This window comes from Mobula hypostoma, chromosome 18, assembly GCF_963921235.1.
Source record: "Mobula hypostoma chromosome 18, sMobHyp1.1, whole genome shotgun sequence".
In the NCBI taxonomy this organism is placed as follows: Eukaryota; Metazoa; Chordata; class Chondrichthyes; order Myliobatiformes; family Myliobatidae; genus Mobula; species Mobula hypostoma.
Genome location: NC_086114.1, coordinates 14,064,514 through 14,084,184, shown reverse-complemented (window position 1 = coordinate 14,084,184; position 19,671 = coordinate 14,064,514).

Genomic DNA, 19,671 nt, shown 5'->3' with positions numbered 1-19,671 from the left:
AAAGGTGTGCAAGGTCTACTGCAAAGTAATGTTGCAGCTCTGCACAGCTCTGGTCAGACCACACTTGGAGTATTGTGTTCTGTTGGTATTTACTTACTGCCTGTTACACTGATGGCATTCAGGACAACACTGAAGGTCCTCCATCTCTGGCGGTGTTCAGGGCTTCCTTCATCATGTCAGTAGCCTTCTCTTGGTTTTCACTACTGTCAGTCATGCTCAGGAACACTGTCACACTCGGATGTAGAAGAACTCTTCGTTGCTGTTTTCGTAACAATTTTTTTTTACCAGTTAGAGTCGTTAGCCCTGAGCTGAACCACTGAATTTGGAGGGCCGGTGGACCACTCTTAGTCTGGCCTCTATCCTTTGACCTGTTTGGCATGGGTGACCCTTACACGCCAAAGCATAAAGCCCTGACTCCAGCCAGCATACTGTATACTTAATGTAACTTTTTTTCCTCTATATTTATTTAACATGTATTTCATTGTACTGCTGTAAAGTAACAAATTTAGTGACATATGCCGGTGATATTAAACCTGATTCTAACATACCTACTGTAATTCACGGTTTTTCTTTTTTATTATTATTACTTCGTATTGCAATGTACTGCTGCCACAAAGACAACAAATTTCATGACATATCCCAGTGATATTAAACCTGATTCTGATTATAAGTTGTATTTCAATGCAACACACACGAAATACTGGAGGAACTCAGCAGGTAGATCTCACCAGCAGTTGGACCTTCTTCTTCTCCTTCTTCTTCTTCTGGCTTTTAATGGTGGTTGGCAGTCCAGCTTAAAGGTGCTTTACTGCCACCAACTGGACTGGAGTGTGGTGCAGAGAGTTGAGAAGTAAAACTAATAAAGCTAATTTATAAATGCCTCTTGAGCTGTGCCTAGCCACACAGTCATGGGTGTAGAGTAGAGCAGTGGGCTAAGCACACATCCCTGTGGTGCACCACTGTTGAGTATCAGTGAGGTGGATGTTATTTCAAATCCACACAGACTGTGGTCTTCCAGTTAGGAAGTCGAGAATCTAGTTGCAGAGGGAGGTACAGAGGCCTAGGCACTGTAGCTTTTTCATCAGGATTGTAGGAATGATGGTGCTAGATGCTGAGCTATAGTCAATAAAGAGCATCCTGACAGGTGTTTGCGTTGTCTAGGTGATCCAAGGCTACCATTGAGATCATGTCTGCAGTAGAGCTATTGTGACGATAGGAAAATTTCAGTAGGTCCAGGTCCTTCCTGAGACGGGTGTTGATTCTAGCCATGACCAACCTCTCAAAGCATTTCATTACCATGGATGTGAGTGCAACTGAATGATAGTTGTTAAAGCAGTTCACTCTGCTCGTCTTGGGCAATGGTATGATTGTTGCCCTTTTGAAGCAGGTGGCCACTTCTGACTTTAGTAGCGAGATACTGTACTAAAAAATGTTTTTGAATACTCCCACCAGTTGGTTGGCACAGAATTTTGGAGCCTTACCAGGTAATTCATCGGGTCCTGCTGCCTTGCAAGGGTTCACCCTCCTGAAAGACAGCCTGATGTCAGCCTCTGAGACAGAGATCATAGGGTCATCAGATGCTGCAAGGATCCTCGTAGCTGTGGGTTTATTTTCCCTTTCAAAGTGAGTACAGAAGGCATTAAGTTCGTCTGGTTGTGAAGCATCATTGCCAATCAGGATGTTGGGTTTTGCTTTGTAGGAAGTAATGGCCTGCAAATCCAGCCAGAGTTCACGTGCATCCAATGCCACCTCCAACCTCTACTGGAATTGTTTCTTGGCTCTTAAAATAGCCCTCCTCAAATCATACCTGATTTTCTTTTTTTTTTGTAATTCAAATTTTTATTATTATTTATTCTTATTTTACAAAGCAGCACAGCATGTCATGGAGCAGATAGATCCATGATAGGAAAATCCCATGACAGGAAAACAAGTAAAACTTAGAAACGGAAAGAAGTTCTAATTTAAGTTTAAATTAACATGCAACCAAAATTGATCCCATGCGTCTTGCACTTTTCCCTCACTGTTAAATCTTCCCAACATGTGTTCATATGAAATCTTAATCATTTCCTCAGTCCATTCCTTCACAGTGGGACATCCGGATTTTTTCCAGTTTTGCAATATAATTCTTGCAGCTGTGATGAGACCCACCTTTAAAATAGTGAACTTGTCATTGTTTACATTAGGTATCATTGTCCTATCACCCAGGAGACAAAGCCGTGGGCCAAGGGCAGTGTGGAACCCGCCTGATTTTCTTACACAGACCTGGACCCAGACTTACAGATATACCCCTTAGCAGACTACAAACCTCCTAGTTCATCCACGGCTTTTGGTTTGGCACACACTCATCCACACATACTACTTATATAAAATAGTTAAATAAATAGTGCAAAAATAGAAATAAAAAATAGCGAGGCAGTGTTTGTGGGTTCAATGTCCTTTCAGAAACTGGATGGCAAAGGGGAAGAAGCTGTTCCTGAATCGAACAGCTTCAGATATAGGAGCAGAATTAAGCCATCTGGCCCATTGACTCTGCCGTGCCTTTTTCAGTATTCCTCTGAAAATTAACCCAATGAAATTAATGATTATGTCACAAAGGCAAGAGAAAACTGATAATCAGCTGTTTGCTGATATTCCCCGTGAAATGTTTCTGGATGGGTTTGCTCACTAATGATTTTACTTGGAATTATGATTGGTTTATCGTTGTCATATGTGCAAAGGTGCAGTAAAACCTTTGTTTTGCCTACAGTTCATGCAGGTGCTTTCAAGATATAAGTACATCATGGTAGTACAAGGGAAAAGTATACAGAACATAGTGTTACCGTCACAGAGAAATAGCTGTATAGGTAGACAATAAGGTGCAAGAACACAATGAGCTAGACTACAAGTTGAGAGTGCATCTTTAATTTATGAAGTCCATTCAAGAGTCTTATAACAGTAGGATATAAAGTAAGCTGCCCTTGTGCCTGGTAACACTTAGATCCTCAGCCTGCTCTGATATTTTGCCATGAGCATAACTACATCAACAATTTTCTAAATGTATGAAGAAGGAGGGCTGAAAATGGGATGAGAGTGGGGTGGGCAAGACTTGTCCCTAAGGTGTTAAATTTCATTGAGGTGACATTGATCTGGAGCCAGCAAGCATCATGCTTCCATTCCATATGGTCGCATTGTTTATTCCAGGGACCAGCTGATTGCCCTTATGCCGGCCGGTTTAGCGAGCAGAGCGGCGGACACCCCTGCTGGAATCTGGAGGAAAACACACAGAGGATGCAGAGGGAGATCACAAAGGCGAGGAAAGAGGACCAGGTCGAGACAACAGAGACTTATGGAGAAGAGGAGTTCGGTGGGAAATAAAATGGATGAGTTGACGGTTCTAGACAGGCGTCAGAGAACATTTCGGGAGTGCAGTGTTATGTGTTTTACTGGGGCTGCACGAGGACATACCCGATCAAAACTTTTCCATGGACGGCTTCCAGACCGTTCGGGCTGACTGGAAGTGCACTGACAGCGGTAAGTGTAAAGGAGTTGGGGTTTACTGTTCTGGTTAACAACGGATGGTGCAATCCTGGTCATATTACGATTGAGGAACGTGTTTGTAGACCGGATATTGAACTTTTTGCTGTTGGACTCCGGCCATATCCAACCGAGATACGACACTGGGAGGTCGTTCCTGCCTGTGGCCATCGAACTTTTGCAGCTCCTCCCGTGGAGGGTCAGACACCCTGAGCCAATAGGCTGGTCCTGGACTTAGTTCCATCCGGCATAGTTTGCATATTGTTGTTTGATTGTTTGTGGTTTTTGTATTGCTATATTTATGCTCTATTCTTGGTTGGTGCGGCTGTAACGAAACCCAATTTCCCTCGGGATCAATAGGGTATATCTATCTATCTATCTAATTCCATCGAGAAGGAATTAGAAGTGTACTTTGCTCATCCAGGTCTGGGATCCTTGCCTCTCCTTGAAGATAACATCATTTTGGGTGTGCGAGAAGTGTCTAGTTATATTGTATTGTATGTCATTTTGCAAGTTAACTAGTGGTTACCACACCCACTTTCATTCGGCAGAGTTTACAATCTCCTCATCTCTTAAATAGGGATATCTGAAGAGGTGATGTGACAAATGTCCAACTCTGTTATTTTTCAGCTGCAGGAATCTCTTGGCTATTCTCAGTCTGCTGTGGAAGTGTTATGTCATGCAGTTGGTTCCGTTCAGAACTGGCCCGGATCTTGGAAGGAGGTAAAACAATGTGTCAGTGAGAGGGATTTCTGAGAAACTGCCAGAAGTTTGACCAAAATTCCATGATCTCACCAGGGTGTGCTACGGTAGGAAATAACAAACAGTTGGCAGGAGTGACATCCAAATCATTTTTATCCCCTGCCTTCCAGTTAATACAGTAATTTCCATATTTGCATGAGAAAATTATTGCCCAACCTTCAGTTTGCCACAGCAGATCTACTTTAAGTGTGAAGGAGTCTCACTTGGTGCAGTTGAAAGCAAATACAGGTGCATGAGTAGCAATTGTAGAAATGGGTGGTCGATGATTAGCACTGACTCAGTGGGCTGAGGGGCCTACCTACGTTTTTATGACTCTAATTATTATGCTATAGGCCGCTCAGCCCATGAAGCTTATGCCACTCCTTGAAGACTAATCCCATTGGCTTTATTCCCTTACTCTTTCCCCTTCACTCTGCACGTTTTGTCTTTCAAGTTTTTAGGTTTTTCTTTTATTTCTTTTTATTTATTTTTATTTATTTTGTGTCTTTTATTTTTAAGTTTATTTTATTTTCATGTTTACACTTCTATCCTATTGTAAAGCACTTTGAATGACCCTGTCTGTATGAAAAGTGCTCTATCAATAAGTTGTTATTTTTATTTTTTTATCACGCAGACTGGTAAAATCTGAGGTATGGGCATAGCCAAGCACACTCATCTCTCAATTTACATTAATATGGGTATATTGCCTTCGTTATATTTTTACAATTGAGTTCTGTTTGGCAGATTTTCTTAAGCCTTGAAGTAAATTCTGTTGAAAGCTTTCCCTTTATTTCACTATGACCTATTTTCTTCGTTTGTTGATATCCCAGATACTTACATGTTTCATATTCACCCAGCAGTTGTACGCTGCTGCTGTTTTCTATTCTATTAGCTCTATTGCACTTTTCTTTACTGTATGTTTAATGTTCTGCACTTATCCTGTCCAAAGTTCATGTTTATATCTTTAGAAAATAGTTCTACTACTTGAATTAATTGTTTTAGCTTTACTGAAGGAGCATATAATTTCAAATCATCCATGTATAGAAGTGTGCTAAAGTATAGCTAATTTCATTGCTGCTGATTTGATACCCAATTTTCATGCAATTCAGTGGGCTTAAAGCTAGACAAAACCGTAGCGTACTTAGAGAGTTATTCTGAAAAATGCCTCCGTTTATTTTGATAACTTTGGTTGCTCTCTTTGAGTTGCTAATAGATAGGGTGATTATAGTGCGCTAATGCTTCATCATATGCTGCATGAATTTCACAAGTATTAGAAGCAGTGTATATAGAGGGGGAACTCCTACTAACCATGTGTGTGGGACAGAATCAAATGCTTTTTGGTAATCAATATAACAATATGAAAGATTTCTGCTTTTCTGACAGGCTCGATTTAGAATCACAGAATGTATTATCAGTAATTCGTAACAACCTCTCATACCCTTATGGCATCATTTCTGCTCTTCTGTAAGTATATTGTGGTTATTTAAGTGAGTGGTGATTAGTTGGGAGATGCATGATGTTACAATTTTATATATAGTTTGTAAACAATATTTTGATGGGTTATTTGTGATTTCTTCTTTCGGTAATTTCAGCAAATACAGGCCAAAGCCATCAAATGGTCCTCAAATGTTAACCCTTTCATTCCCAGAATCTCGTGACCTTCCCTGGACCCTCTGTAATGCCAGCACATCCTTTCTTAGATAAGTGGCCCTAAACTGCTCACAATACTCCAAGTGCAGTCTGACCAATGTCTTATAAAGCCTCAGCGTTACATCCTTGTTCTTATACTCTAGTCCTCTTGAAATGAAAGGTAACATTTGCCTTCCTTACCACTGACTCAACCTGCAAGTTAACCTTTAGGGAATCAAGGGCTCCCAAGTCCATTTGCACCTCTGATTTTTGAATTTTCTCCCCATTTAGAAGGCAGTCTACACTCTATTCCTTCTTCCAAAGTGCATGACCATACACTTCACTACACTATATTCCATCTGCCACTTCTTTGCCCATTCTCCCAATCTGTCTAAGTCCTTCTGAAGACTCCCTGCTTCCTCAACACCACCTGCTCCTTCCCCTGTCTTTGTATCATTCACAAACTTGCCCACAAAGCCATCAATTCCTTCATTCAAATCATTCATCATCATAGCTTGTCACACCAGACAGCCAGCCACTCTAGTGTTGTTTAGTTGATGTTGAGCAGGTCAGTGCCAGCTAAATCAGGTGAGAGTGGGCAGTTGCGCAGAACGTGTTCAATGTTCTGCACCGTTTCGCCACACTCACAGGATTCGCTGGTCTTTAAACCCCACTTCACCATATTGTCTCCCGTCCTACAAACTCCCGCTCTCGCTCTGTTGAGAGTACACCACTTCCGTCCGTCAAGCAGTGCCCCGTCTGGCAACATTTCTGTGGGGTCTTGCACTGTATTATTTGGTGGGGTTCTGGCTTCTGTTTGTTGCCAGAGGTCAGTCCTGTATGTTTGGGGAGATGTTCCGTGCGGTAGTTCCTCCACTGTAGCAAAGCTTTTCCTCGATTTTAGGCAGTTGGAAACTGGCACATGATGATGTAGTGGGTGCCGTGGATCCGAGTTCTGTTCACCTTTTTCAATTTTTGTTGTAGTGCAGCGGTCCCCAACCACCGGGCTGTGGACCGGTACCGGGCCGCAAAGCATGTGCTACTGGGCCACGAGGAAATGATTTGATTTGGCGATATGAGTCAGCTGCACCTTTCCTCATTCCCTGTCACGCCCACTGTTGAGCTTGAACACACGCGAGGTCATTACCTGCGCGTCATCCATGTCAGCGCGGGAAGGAGATCAACTCCTCAAGCTTGCAAATGACGGCGGGCTGAAAAGTATGTTTGACATAACATCTCTGCCGGCATTCCGGATCAAAGTCAAGGCTAAATATCCTGAGATAGCCACGAAAGCACTGAAAACGTTGCTTCTATTTCCAACACATCTCTGCAATGAATGCAACGAAAATTAAATTGCGGAATAGACTGGACATAAGGAACCCCCGTTCGAGTATCGCTGTCTCTCATCACCCCTCGATGGGACTGTCTTGTTGCAGGAAAACAAGCCCAGGGCTCCCACTGATTCAGCAATATTGGTGTGTTGCAATGATTTTATATGTTCATACGGGGAAAATATGTGCTGTGTGTTTAATATCCAAATGTTACTTAAAATGTTATGATGCTATTGACTTATATAACCATATAACAATTACAGCTCGTAAACAGGCCATCTCGGCCCTTCTAGTCCGTGCCGAACGTTACACTCACCTAGTCCCACCGACCTGCACTCAGCCCATAACCCTCCATTCCTTTCCTGTCCATATACCTATCCAATTTTTCATTAAATGATAATATCGAAACTGCCTCTACCACTTCTACTGGAAGTTCGGTCAATACTTACTTCAAGCTCCCCTGTCCTCCCCTGATAATTGACTTATCACTATATTCATGCGAGAAAAATATGCGCTGTGTGTTTAATATTAAATTCGATAGATAAACCCTTTGAGAAACGAAATGGAGTGTATTAGTCACTTATCACCTATATTGCGGTCGTGATTAACAACCCCGCCCCCCCGAACAGAATCGCCAAAAACAATTTGCAGAAAAGAAATCAGCACGAACACGGATGTGCAAGTCACGCATGCGCACTGGTACCCGTGCAAGGCTTCATGGTCATTGTAGTCTTTCTCGGGGTAACCCCAACGCTTTGACTGCTACTCTTGTCCGTTGGCAACCCTACCCCCCCGGTCGGCCGATCCGCAAGAATATTGTCAATATGAAACCGGTCCGCAGTGCAAAAAAGGTTGGGGACCCCTGTTGTAGTGTTTCTTCGGATCTCTGGGGGAGCAGTTCCTGCAAGTCTGTAAATGATGTTAGTGGGTGTGGGGTGCAAATCATTGACATATACCATAAAAAAGAAGTGGTCCCAACTCCAACCCTGCTGCAAGCAGCCAACCCAAAAAAGCTCTGTTAATTCCCACCCCTTGCCTCCTGCCAGTCAGCCAATCTTTTATCCATGCTAGTCTCTTTCCTGTAATACCATGGGTTCTTATCTTGTTAAGCAGCCTCATGTACAGCACCTTGTCAAAGGCCTTCTGAAAATCCAAGTACACCACATCTTCTGACTCTCCTTTGACTATCCTGTCTGTTATTTCCTCAAAAAAATTCAAATTATCAGGCAAGATTTCCCCTGAAGGAAACCATTCTGACTTTAAATTATTTATGGCATGCCTCCAAATACCCCAAAACCCCATCCTTTATAGTAAACTCCAGCATCTTCCCAACTACAGAAGTCAGGCTAACTGGCCTATAATTGTAACATTTAAGAAAAGTTTGGATAGTTACATGGGTGAGAGAGCTATGGAGGCCTATGGTCCAGGTGGAAGTAGATGGAATTAGGCAGAAAACCAGATTGGCATGGACTAGATGGACCAAATTGGGTGTTTTGGTGCTCTAATACTGTATGACTATGATTCTAATGCCCTTATCTTGTTGGGCAGGTTGGCTAGAATTGTTCAGGAGGGTTTAAACTAATTTGGCAAGGGGATGGGAACTGGAGTGATAGTACTGAAGATGAGGTAATTGGATAACAAACAGAGGCAATGTGTAGTGAGACTCCTAGCAAGGAGAGGCTGATGATTGGGCTAAATTGCAGTCAACAGGATAAGTTGCAATGTAAAAGGTGGACAAAATCGAAAAGGGGCGAAGGTGTTATATTTGAATGTGTGCAGTATACGGAGTAAGGTAGATGAACTTGTAGCACAGTTACAGATGGCATATATGATGTTGTGGTCATCACTGAATCATAGCTGAAAGAAGATTATAGCTGGGAGCTTAATGTCCAAGGATACACATTTATTGAAAAGACTGGAAGGAAGGCAGAGGGGCTGGTGTTGCTGAGCTGGTAAAAAATGAAATCAAATCATTAGAAACAGGTGATATAGAGTCGGAAGGTGTTGAATCATTGTGGATAGAGCTAAGGAACTGCAAGGGTAAAAAGACTCTCGTGAGAGTTATTTACAGACTTCCAAACAGTAATAATGATGTGCTCTACAAATTACAACAGGAGATAGAAAATGAATGCCAAAAGGCCGCTGTTACAATCATTATGGGAGAATATCAATATGCAGGTAAATTGGGAAAATCAGGTTGGTGCTGGATTCCAAGAGGGGGATTTTCCAGAACAGCTACAAGATACCTTTTTAGACCAGCTCACGGTTGAGCCCGTTACGGGATCAGCTATTCTGGACTGGGTGTTGTGCAATGAACTGGAATTGATTAGAGAGTTTAAGGTAAAGGAACACTTAGGGTAGAGTGAACCCTGCAATTTGAGAAGGAGAAGCTAAAGTCAAATATATCAGTGTTACAGTGGAGTAAGGGAAATTACAGAGCCGTTAGAGAGGAGCTGTCCAAAATTGATTGGAAAAGAACACTGGCAAGGATGACGACAGAGCAGCAATGGCTGGAATTTCTAGAAGCAATTTGGAAGGCAAAGGATATATACATCCCAAAGAGGAAGAAGTGTTCTAAAGGCAAGATGACACAACTGTGGCAAAAAAGGGAGGTCAGGGCCAGCATAAAGGCCAAGGAGAGGGCATATAACAGAGCAAAACTGAATGGGAGTTAGAGAATTGGGAAGCTTTCAAATACCATCAGAAGGCAACTAAAAAGTCATTAAGAAGGTAAAGATGGGATACAAGAGGATACCAAAAAGATACATAAAGTGTAAAAGTGAAGTGAGAGTGGATATTGTACCACTGGAAAACAATGCTGGAGAAGTAGTATTGGGGATGAGGAAATAACAAACCAACTGAATAAGTATTTTGCATCAGTCTTCACTGTGGAAGACACTAGCAGTATGATGGAAGTTCCAGGTGTTAGGGGGCATGAAATTTGTGAAGTTACAATTACTAGGGAGCAGGTAAACTGAAAGGTCTGAAGATAGATAAGTCATCTGGACCAGATGGTGTACACCCCAGGGTTCTGAAAGAGGTGGTTGAAGATATGGTGGAGGAACTGGTAATGATCTTTCAAGAATCACTAGATTCTGGAATGGTTCCAGAAGACTGGAAAATTGCAACTGTCACTCCACTCTTCAAGAAGGGAGAGGGACAGAAGAAAGGAAACTATAGGCCAGTTAGTCTGACCTCAGTTGTTGGGAAGATGTTGGAGTCTATTGTTAAGGAAGTGGTTTTGGGTAGTTGGAGGCACATGGTAAAATAGGCCGTGGTCAGCATGGTTTCCTCAAGGGAAATTTTGCCTGACTAATCTGCTGAAATTCTTTGAAGAAATAACAGGCAGGATAGACAAAGGAGAATTGGTTGATGTTGTGTATTTGGATTTTCAAAAAGCCTTTGACAAGGTGCCACACATGAAGCTGTTTAACAAGCTGTGGGCCCATATTATTACAGGGAAGTTTCTAGCATGGAGAAAGCGATATCTGATTGGCAGGATGCAAAGAGTAGGAATAAAGGGAGCCTTTTCTGGTTGGCTGCTGGTAACTAGTGGTGTTCCACAGGGGCTGTGTTGGGACCGATTCTTTTTACGATATATGTCAATGATTTGAAAGATGGAAATGATGGCTTTGTTGCAAAGTTTGGAGACAATAAGAAGGTAGGTGGAGGGTCATGTAGTTTTGAAAAAGTAGAGAGGCTACAGAAGGATCTAGATAGATTAGGAGAATGGGCAAAGACGTGCCAGATGGAATACAGTGTCGGAAAGTGTATGGTCATGCCCTTTGGTAAAAGAAATGAAAGGGCTGATTATTTTCTAAATGGACAGAGAATACAAAAAACTGAGGCACGAAGGGATTCGGTAGTCCTTGTGCAGGATTCCCTAAAGGTTAATTTGCAAGTTGAATCTGGGGAGAGGAAGGCAAATGCAAAGTTAGCATTAATTTCAAGAGGACTAAAATATAAAAGCAAGGATGTCATGTTGAGACTTTTTATAAAGCACTGGTGAGGCCTCACTTGGAATATTGTGAGCAGTTTTGGGCCCCTTGGAAAGGATGTGCTGAAACTGGAGTGTTTTCAAAGAAGGTTCATGAAAATGATTCCAGGCTTTAACAGTGCAAACACGAGGAAATCTGCAGATGCTGGAAACTCAAGCAACACACACAAAATGCTGGTGGAACGCAGCAAACCAGGCAGCATCTATAGGAAGAGGTACAGTCGACGTTTCGGGACGAAGGGTCTCGGCCTGAAACATCGACTGTACCTCTTCCTATAGATACTGCCTGGCCTGCTGCGTTCCACCAGCATTTTGTGTGTGTTGCCAGGTTTTAACAACTTGTCTTATGAAGAGGGTTTGATGGCTCTGGGCCTGTATTCACTAAAATTCAGTAGAATGAGGGGTGATCTCATTGAAACCTTCCGAATGGTGAAAGGCCTTGATAGTGGATGTGGAGAGGATATTTCCTATGATGGAAGAGTCTAAGACCAGGAGACATAGCCTCAAAATAAAGGGGCAGCCTTTTAGAACAGAGATGAGGAGGAATTTCTTTAGCTAGACAGTGGTGAATCTGTGGAATTAATTACCACAGCTGTGGAGGCCAAGTTTTTATGTATATTTAACGGAGAGGTTGATAGATTCTTGATTGGTTAGGGCATGAAGAGATACAGAGAGAAAGCTGGAGATCGGTGCTGAGACGAAAAATGGATCAGCAATGATGAAACGATAGTTCAGACTCAATAAGCCAAATGGCCTAATTCTGCTCCTATGTCTTATGGTCTTATGGTTGTATCTGTGAAATTATAAGTTATATGTGCTACTAATTTGTATTTATATATTTGTACGTAATCTATTTCATCACGGTACATTTTTCATTACTTAACCATCTCCCACCCTGAACATTTTCTTTGTATTATATTCAGAATCAGAACCAGATTTAATATCCCCGGCATATGTTGAGAAACTTTTAACGTTACAGCAGCAGTACAATGCAATACATGATAATATTTTTTAAAAACTGAACTACAGTAAGGATATGTATATGAATATCAAATAGTTAAATAAGTTGTGCAAAAACAAATAAAATTAGTGAGCTTAAACACGAGGAATTCTACAGATGCTGGAAATTCAAGCAACACACATCAAAGTTGCTGGTGAACTCAGCAGGCCAGTCAGCATCTCTAGGAAGAGGTACAGTCGACGTTTCGGGCCGAGACCCTTCGTCAGGACTAACTGAAGGAAGAGCTAGTAAGAGATTTGAAAGTGGGAGGGGGAGGGGGAGATCCAAAATGATAGGAGAAGACAGGAAGGGGAGGGATGGAGCTAAGAGCTGGACAGGTGATTGGCAAAAGGGATATGAGAGGTTCATGGGACAGGAGGCCCAGGGAGAAGGAAAAGGAGGGGGGGAACCCAGAGGATGGGCAAGGGGTATAGTGAGAGGGACAGAGGGAGAAAGAGAAAGAATGTGTGTATATAAATAAATAACGGATGGGGTACGAGGGGGAGGTGGGGCATTAGCGGAAGTTAGAGAAGTCGATGTTCATGCCATCAGGTTGGAGGCTACCCAGATGGAATATAAGGTGTTGTTCCTCCAACCTGAGTGTGGCTTCATCTTTACAGTAGAGGAGGCCGTGGATAGACATGTCAGAATGGGAATGGGATGTGGAATTAAAATGTGTGGCCACTGGGAGATCCTGCTTTCTCTAGCAGACAGAGTGTAGGTGTTCAGCAAAACGATGCTATTGTTCATGGGTTCAATATCCATTCAGAAATCAGATAGCAGAGAGGTAGAAGCTGTTCTTGAATCACTGAGTGTGTGCCTTCAGGCTTCTGTACCTCCTTGCTGATGGTAACAATAAGAAGAGGGCATGTCCTGGGTGATGGGCTCCTTAATGATGGAAGCCGCCTTTGTGAAGCACTGCTCCTTGAAGCCATCCTGGAAAATACAGAGGCTGGTACCCATGATGGAGCTGACTAATTTTACAACTCTCTGCAGCTTACTTTGATCCTGTGTGCCCCCTCCCCGCATACCAGACGGTGATGCAGCCAGTCAGAATGCTCTCCGTGGTACATATGTAGAAATTTTTGAACATTTTAACTGACATACCAAATCTCCTTAAACTCCTAATGAAATATAGTCACTGTCTAGCCTTCTTTATAGCTGCAGTGATATGTTGGGCAAACACGAGGAAATCTGCAGATGCTGGAAATTCAAGAAACACACACAAAATGCTGGTGGAATGCAGCAGGCCAGGCAGCATTTTGTGTGTGTTGATATGTTGGGACCAGGTCAGGTCCTCAGAGATATTAACACCCAGAATCTTCTGATCCCTCTATTCCCTTGCCTTACCCTTTCTGAAGTCCGCAATCAGCTCTTTGGTCTTACTGATGTTGAGTGTGACGTTGAATGTAATGTTGTTACTGCAACACCACTCAACTAGTTGGTATTTCTCACTCCTGTATGGCCTCTTGTCACCATCTGAGATTCTACCAACAGCAAATTACAGCCTAATGTTGGCCTCCACGACAGACATCACAGCGTCATTGGGTGCTACGGGGATCCTCATAGCTATAGTGAAACTTTAAAAAAAAGTATTTAATGTATTTACTTGGCATTTTTATATATCAAGAAATAAAACTTAAAATGTTTTAAAGCCCAGTAAAGTACATTTGGAGTATTGAAACTATACTGACGTAGGAAAGGCAGCAATTGGGTGCTACAATGCTCCACAAGAGCTGCTTTTGCTGAAAACATTGCAGATAAATATAATGCAAATCTTTTTAACCATCACCTTAAATCAGCACAACAATATAGCCAGGAGACCTGCTGCCCAACAGCTCCAGCAACACTGACATCCAATGCTCTCTGTGTGGAGTTTGCATGGTCTCCCCAGTGATCATCCGGGTTCCCTCCAGATGTTCTGGTTTCCTCCCATGTTGCAAAGGTCTACAGTTGATTGCCTCAAATGTGTAGTGAATGAAAGAATCTAGGAATTGGAATTGGTTTGTTATTGTCAAGAGACTACGGATGCTGGAAGCTGGAGCAAAAGACAATCTGCTGGAGGGAAACTGGAGGTTGAGCAAAATCTATGGTGATGGTGGGGGGGGGGGAGGAGAGGAACATGCTCTCCTTTCCCCCTCCCATTGGGAAGAAGATACAAAAGCCTGAAAGGGCATCCCACTAGGGTCAAGGACAGCATTTAAAAGCTTGTCTTGTATATTGTTCATACAGAACAAATCATTAAACAGTGCTTTGAGGTAGAACAAAGTAAAAGAATAACAGAGAGTGCAGTGCAGGTAAACAATAAGGTACAAGGTTGTAACAACATAGATTCTGAGGATATTTTCTATGGTGCTTTGTTGAAGGTTAAAGGAGACGTGCCAAACTTCTTTAGCCTCCTGAGGAATTAGAGGCTTTGGTGAACTTTCTTGACCTTACTCTTTATAAAGGAAGGAATTGCAGCAATAAGATGCTTTGTAATCAAATTCAGCCCTGGTGACACTGTACCTGGATTTTCGTATTACAGCTCCAGAGAAAGTACACAGTAGACAAATAGTAAGGAATGTCTGAAGATTAGAGTAGGATTGGCGTAAATGGGTGAGTGATTGGGTGCAGTCTTGATGGGCTTAAGGGCCTGTTTCTGAACTGTATCTATGACTCAGTGAAAAGTAGAGCAAATAAATTTAAGAATAGAGATAGGAAATGTAAGGGTAAGTACTGTATACCAACAAGCTGTTGGAGGAGCCCAACACATCAGGCAGCATCTGTAGAGGGAAAGGAAATGTAGGTGTTGAGGTGCTGATGCAGGGTTTCAACCTGAAGCACCAACAACTCCATGTTCTATTGTCACATGTATTGAGATAACTTCCTCCCTTAAGATGATCCTTACCTGGCTCTGAGACCAGGTTGATTTGGTCACCTCTGTAATGTAGCTCAGTATCTATCTCACTCCTCTGAAGCATCATGTGGTATCTGCCTTGTAACCGGTGCGAAAAGGAATACAGGATGATGCTACATTATTGGAATTGGTTTATTGTTGTCACATGTACCGAGGTACAGTGAAAAGCTTCTCCTGCACGTTGTCCATATAGATCATTTTGTTGTATCAATACATTGAGGTAGTACAAGGTAAAACAATAACAGAATGTGGAATATAGTGTCACAGCTGTACAGAAATTGCAATGCAGGCAGACAATAAAGTGCAAGGCCATATCGCCGCATATCGTGAGCTTAGGAGTCCATCTTATTGTATTAGGGTCACAACGGTGGGGTAGAAACTGTTCTTGAGCATGGTGGTACATGCTTTAGCCAGAGGATGGTGAATCTCTGGAATTCATTGCCACAGTCGGCTGTGGAGGCCAATTCATTGCGTGTTTTCAGAGTGGAGGTTGATAGGTTCTTGATGAGTAAGAGTAGAACAAGTTAGGGGGAGGAGGCAGGAAAATGGAGTTTAGGGGGAAAATAAATCAGCCATGATAGAATGGTGGAGCAAACTCAATGGGCTGAATGGCCTAATTCTGCTCCTGTGACTTATGGTCTTATGGCCTTTTGTGTCATCTGCCTGCTGGGAGAGGTGAGAACGGAGAATATCCTTTACCCCCTCAAGATGTTATTCAACCTGTTGAATTCCTCTGGCAGATTGTTTTGTTTCTCCAGATTCCAGCACCTGCAGTCTCTTGTGTCTCCTACACATTCCATTTATCAGCAGATTGCAAACAAAGCTTACTTTATCAGTGTTCAACTATTTTACGAGATCCTGTAAAATCTTTCGGAAGATTTATGGTTACATGGTTATATTGGTTGAGATCCAGTTGCACATAACATGTATTGCCAGCTGGACTTCTCAGAAACAGCCTGCAAATATACAGAATAATGTTGGAGAGTTTGCCATGTTGTAGCTTTCACTAGAATTCCAGGTAAAAGTGATTGGGCACTTCTTCTCAAGTAAAGTCCAAGCTCTTCTTGGATTATCTGGTTGCAAAATTGCAATGGTAAGCTCCAACCCCCGAATATTCTCTGTATTTACACTGGGAGAACGGGAGATGAACTCACGCCATGCTGTACTTCTGCAAACCCAAAAGCTCACAGAATGAACTCAAATACAGCAAAGGGCAATCAACAAGGAAGGTTCCTTCTCATTGGATTTAATTGATCCTGATTCTGATTTAACAGTATAGTCGTTTTTAACCTGTGCATTCTAATGCCATAATTAATTTTAAGCATCTATATTTTTAATATTCTGAAAGCTTTTAAACATTTGTGGACAACAAATAGACACTCAAAGTCACCAGCACCTTTGACAAATCTCAATAGGTCTCAAGGTCATTTTGGGAACAAGGGATGTCATAAGCTTGGTGATGCCCTGCTGGTCCTTCGCAATCAGCTAAGGGATAACTATCCTTGGGGGCCAATGCAAGAAAGGATGGGGGTTTGGAGGCTAGTTAGCCAATGAGCTCATCAGACTTCTGAATCCTGCTCATTGTATGTTGCATTTACCATGATTAGTTTGAGAGGTGGCAGCAGAGTCAATTGCACGGTTGTGTTGAGAAATAAATATTGCAGAAATTTAGTTTGTGAATGGGTAAGACGATTAACTTTTTTGAATGTGTTTTTAGTGTGTGGATTTTACTGTGAAGGCCAACCTTCCCATATGTCTTCCTGGCACAGAAATCTATCTCATCAGTTATTCTCTCTTCTATTTACCTCTATCCCTTTCCCTAGCCACCCACAACAGACGTAATTCGCAATAGCTAATTGCCAGATAGTAATTTAAGACCATAGCAATAGATAACAAATGCCTAAGCCTTTAATTTGGCCAAGGAAATCAATGGAAGTGGATCAATTTACCTGAGTTTAGAAGAATGAGGGGTATCTCATTGAAGTCTATGTAATATTGAAAGTCCTGAAGAAGGGTCTCGGCCCGAAACATCAACTGTTTGTTCACTTTCATAGATGCTGCCTGGCCTGCTGAGTTTATCCAGCATTTTGTGTGTATTACTTTGGATTTACAACATCTGCAGAAATTCTCGTGTTTGTCATATTGCAAGGTCCAGATAGAGAGGTCATTGAGAAGACATTTCCAATAGTGGGGGAGTCTAGGACCAGAGAACACCGCCTCAAAGTATGCTCCTTTAGCACAGAGATGAGGAGGAAGTTCTTTAGCCAGAGGGTGGTGAGTCTGTGGAATTCATTGTCACAGACAGCTTGTGAGGCTAAGCCTTTAGATATATTTAAAGCAGAGGTTGATATGTTCTTGATTAGTAAGGATGTCAAAAGTTATGGGGAGCAGGCATGAGAATGGAGTTAAGAGGGATAAGAAATCAACCATGATTGAATGGCAGAGAAGATTAGGTGGACCATATGGCCCAGTTCTGCTCCTATGTCTTATGCACTTATGGACTACAATTTCATGTTGAGTGTGTAATGCTCTGGTTAAGATTTCTACTGCATTGCTGTGAGGTATTTTTATTATAGCAATCTTCTGCAAAAATAATATGTCCTGCCAGTAAGAGTGTTTAGGCTTTGGCTAAAGACAAGGCGCCATGTTTTCCAGCTTCGGAATATTGTGTTAGCCAATCAGAGTCGTCTTGGTACGTGTTGTAACTTTCTGCCGAGTGAGATACCATAGAACATTCGAGAGGGCTAGGTGGGATGAGATTTCTGAAGGGACAGTCATCTGTTTTGGGTTTTTTTTCGGTGGTGGCAGCGGAGCGGGAGACAAGGGAAGATGCACAATGCTGCTTGAGGGAGGGATCCCATTGCAGGAAGTGTTTTGTGCAGACCAATGGTTCCAAGGAGGAAGTGCCAATACTCTGAGTTAGCCATTTCCTTCAAGACAGTCTTTGAGGGATGTTTGAACTGTGGCTGGTGTCTTTCACACAGACCATGGGTTCAGCTCGTGAGTAAAGCGATATATCTGATTACTAGAGGAGCGAGCTCCAACATTTATGCGCACATTCAACTGGTTTAACTATAATCGGCTCTTTTCTTTTTATTTTCTTTTCCTGTTAACTGTTTGATAAAGTTGAAAAATTGGTAAATATGCTTTCTTTATAATTTTACGCTAGTGTACAATCTGTTGTTTCTTGGTGACCAATAGTTTTGTAGGGGCAGTATTTACACAGCATCCGCTACAATCAACGTTCCTTAATTGGAACATCCTAATTTTCCTGTTCAATTGAACCCAAAATCATACCAACCCTAGCCATATATTGTTTACGAAAGGTGGCCGCCTTGGTGCTGAGTCACGTGGCTGTTAGGAGAGTTAGCTAACGAGCCAAGATTGTATGCGAGCCCTGTGAGAGGGTTGCAAGTGTCTTAACCATTTTATGTTTTTATAGAGTATAACCGGTCCATGCAACTAACACAGGTGACAGGAGGCAAGATCCCCCTTGTGCCTTGACTGCCTTCGCAGATCCTTTAAACATCAACTTAGAGTCATAGAATCATAAGAGTCACACAGCACAGAAACAGGGTCTCCACCCAACCAAGATACCCCATCTAACATTTGCCAGTGTTTGACCTTCTAAACATTCTTAATCATGTTCCTGACCAAACATCTTGTAGAAGTTATTATTGTACCTGACTCAACCACTCCCTCTGGCAGCTCATTCTATTTACATGCAGTACCATCTTTTGTGTGAAATATTTTCCCCTCAAGTTCCTACTAAATCTTTCCCTTCCCACCTTAAACCTATGCCTTCAATTTCTTAATTTCCTAGGAAAAAATGTGTGTGTGCTCACCCTATTTATGCCCCTTGCGATTTTATACCCATCTATACATGGGACACCAAAGACAACTTGGTGCTATACCACAGATGAAGAAATGAGGACCCTGAACCACATCTGTGACACAATAGAGAAGATGGCTAAGGACAGATGGAGATGGAGGACCTTCGTTGCTGGTCTGAACACCAGTGGTGTAACAGGCAATAATGTAATGAATAAGATTACTTCTCAGTCTCCTGCACTTCAAGGGATAAAGTCCCAGCCTGTCCAATCCTTCCTATAGCTTAAATATACATAAAGACTCGGCCTCTACAGATTCATGTGGCAGTGAATTCCACAGATTCACCACTCTCTGGCTAAAACAATTTCTCCTCATCTACATTCTGAAAGGACACCTCTCTATTCTGAGGCTGTGTCCTCTGGTCTGAGATTCTCCCACCAAAGGAAACATCCTCTCCACATCCACTCTATCAAGGCCTTTCACCATTCGATAGGTTTTGAATGAGGTCACCACTCATTCTTCTGAATTCTAGTGCGTACAGGCCCAGAGTCATCAAACATTCTTCATATGACAAGCCATTCAATTCCTGGAATAATTTTCATGAACCTCCTTGGAACCCTCTCTAGTTACAGAACATCCTTTTAAGATAAGGGGCCCAAAACTGCTCACGATACTCCAAGTGAGGCCTCATCAGTGTTTTATAAAGTTTCAACATTACATCCTTGTTTTT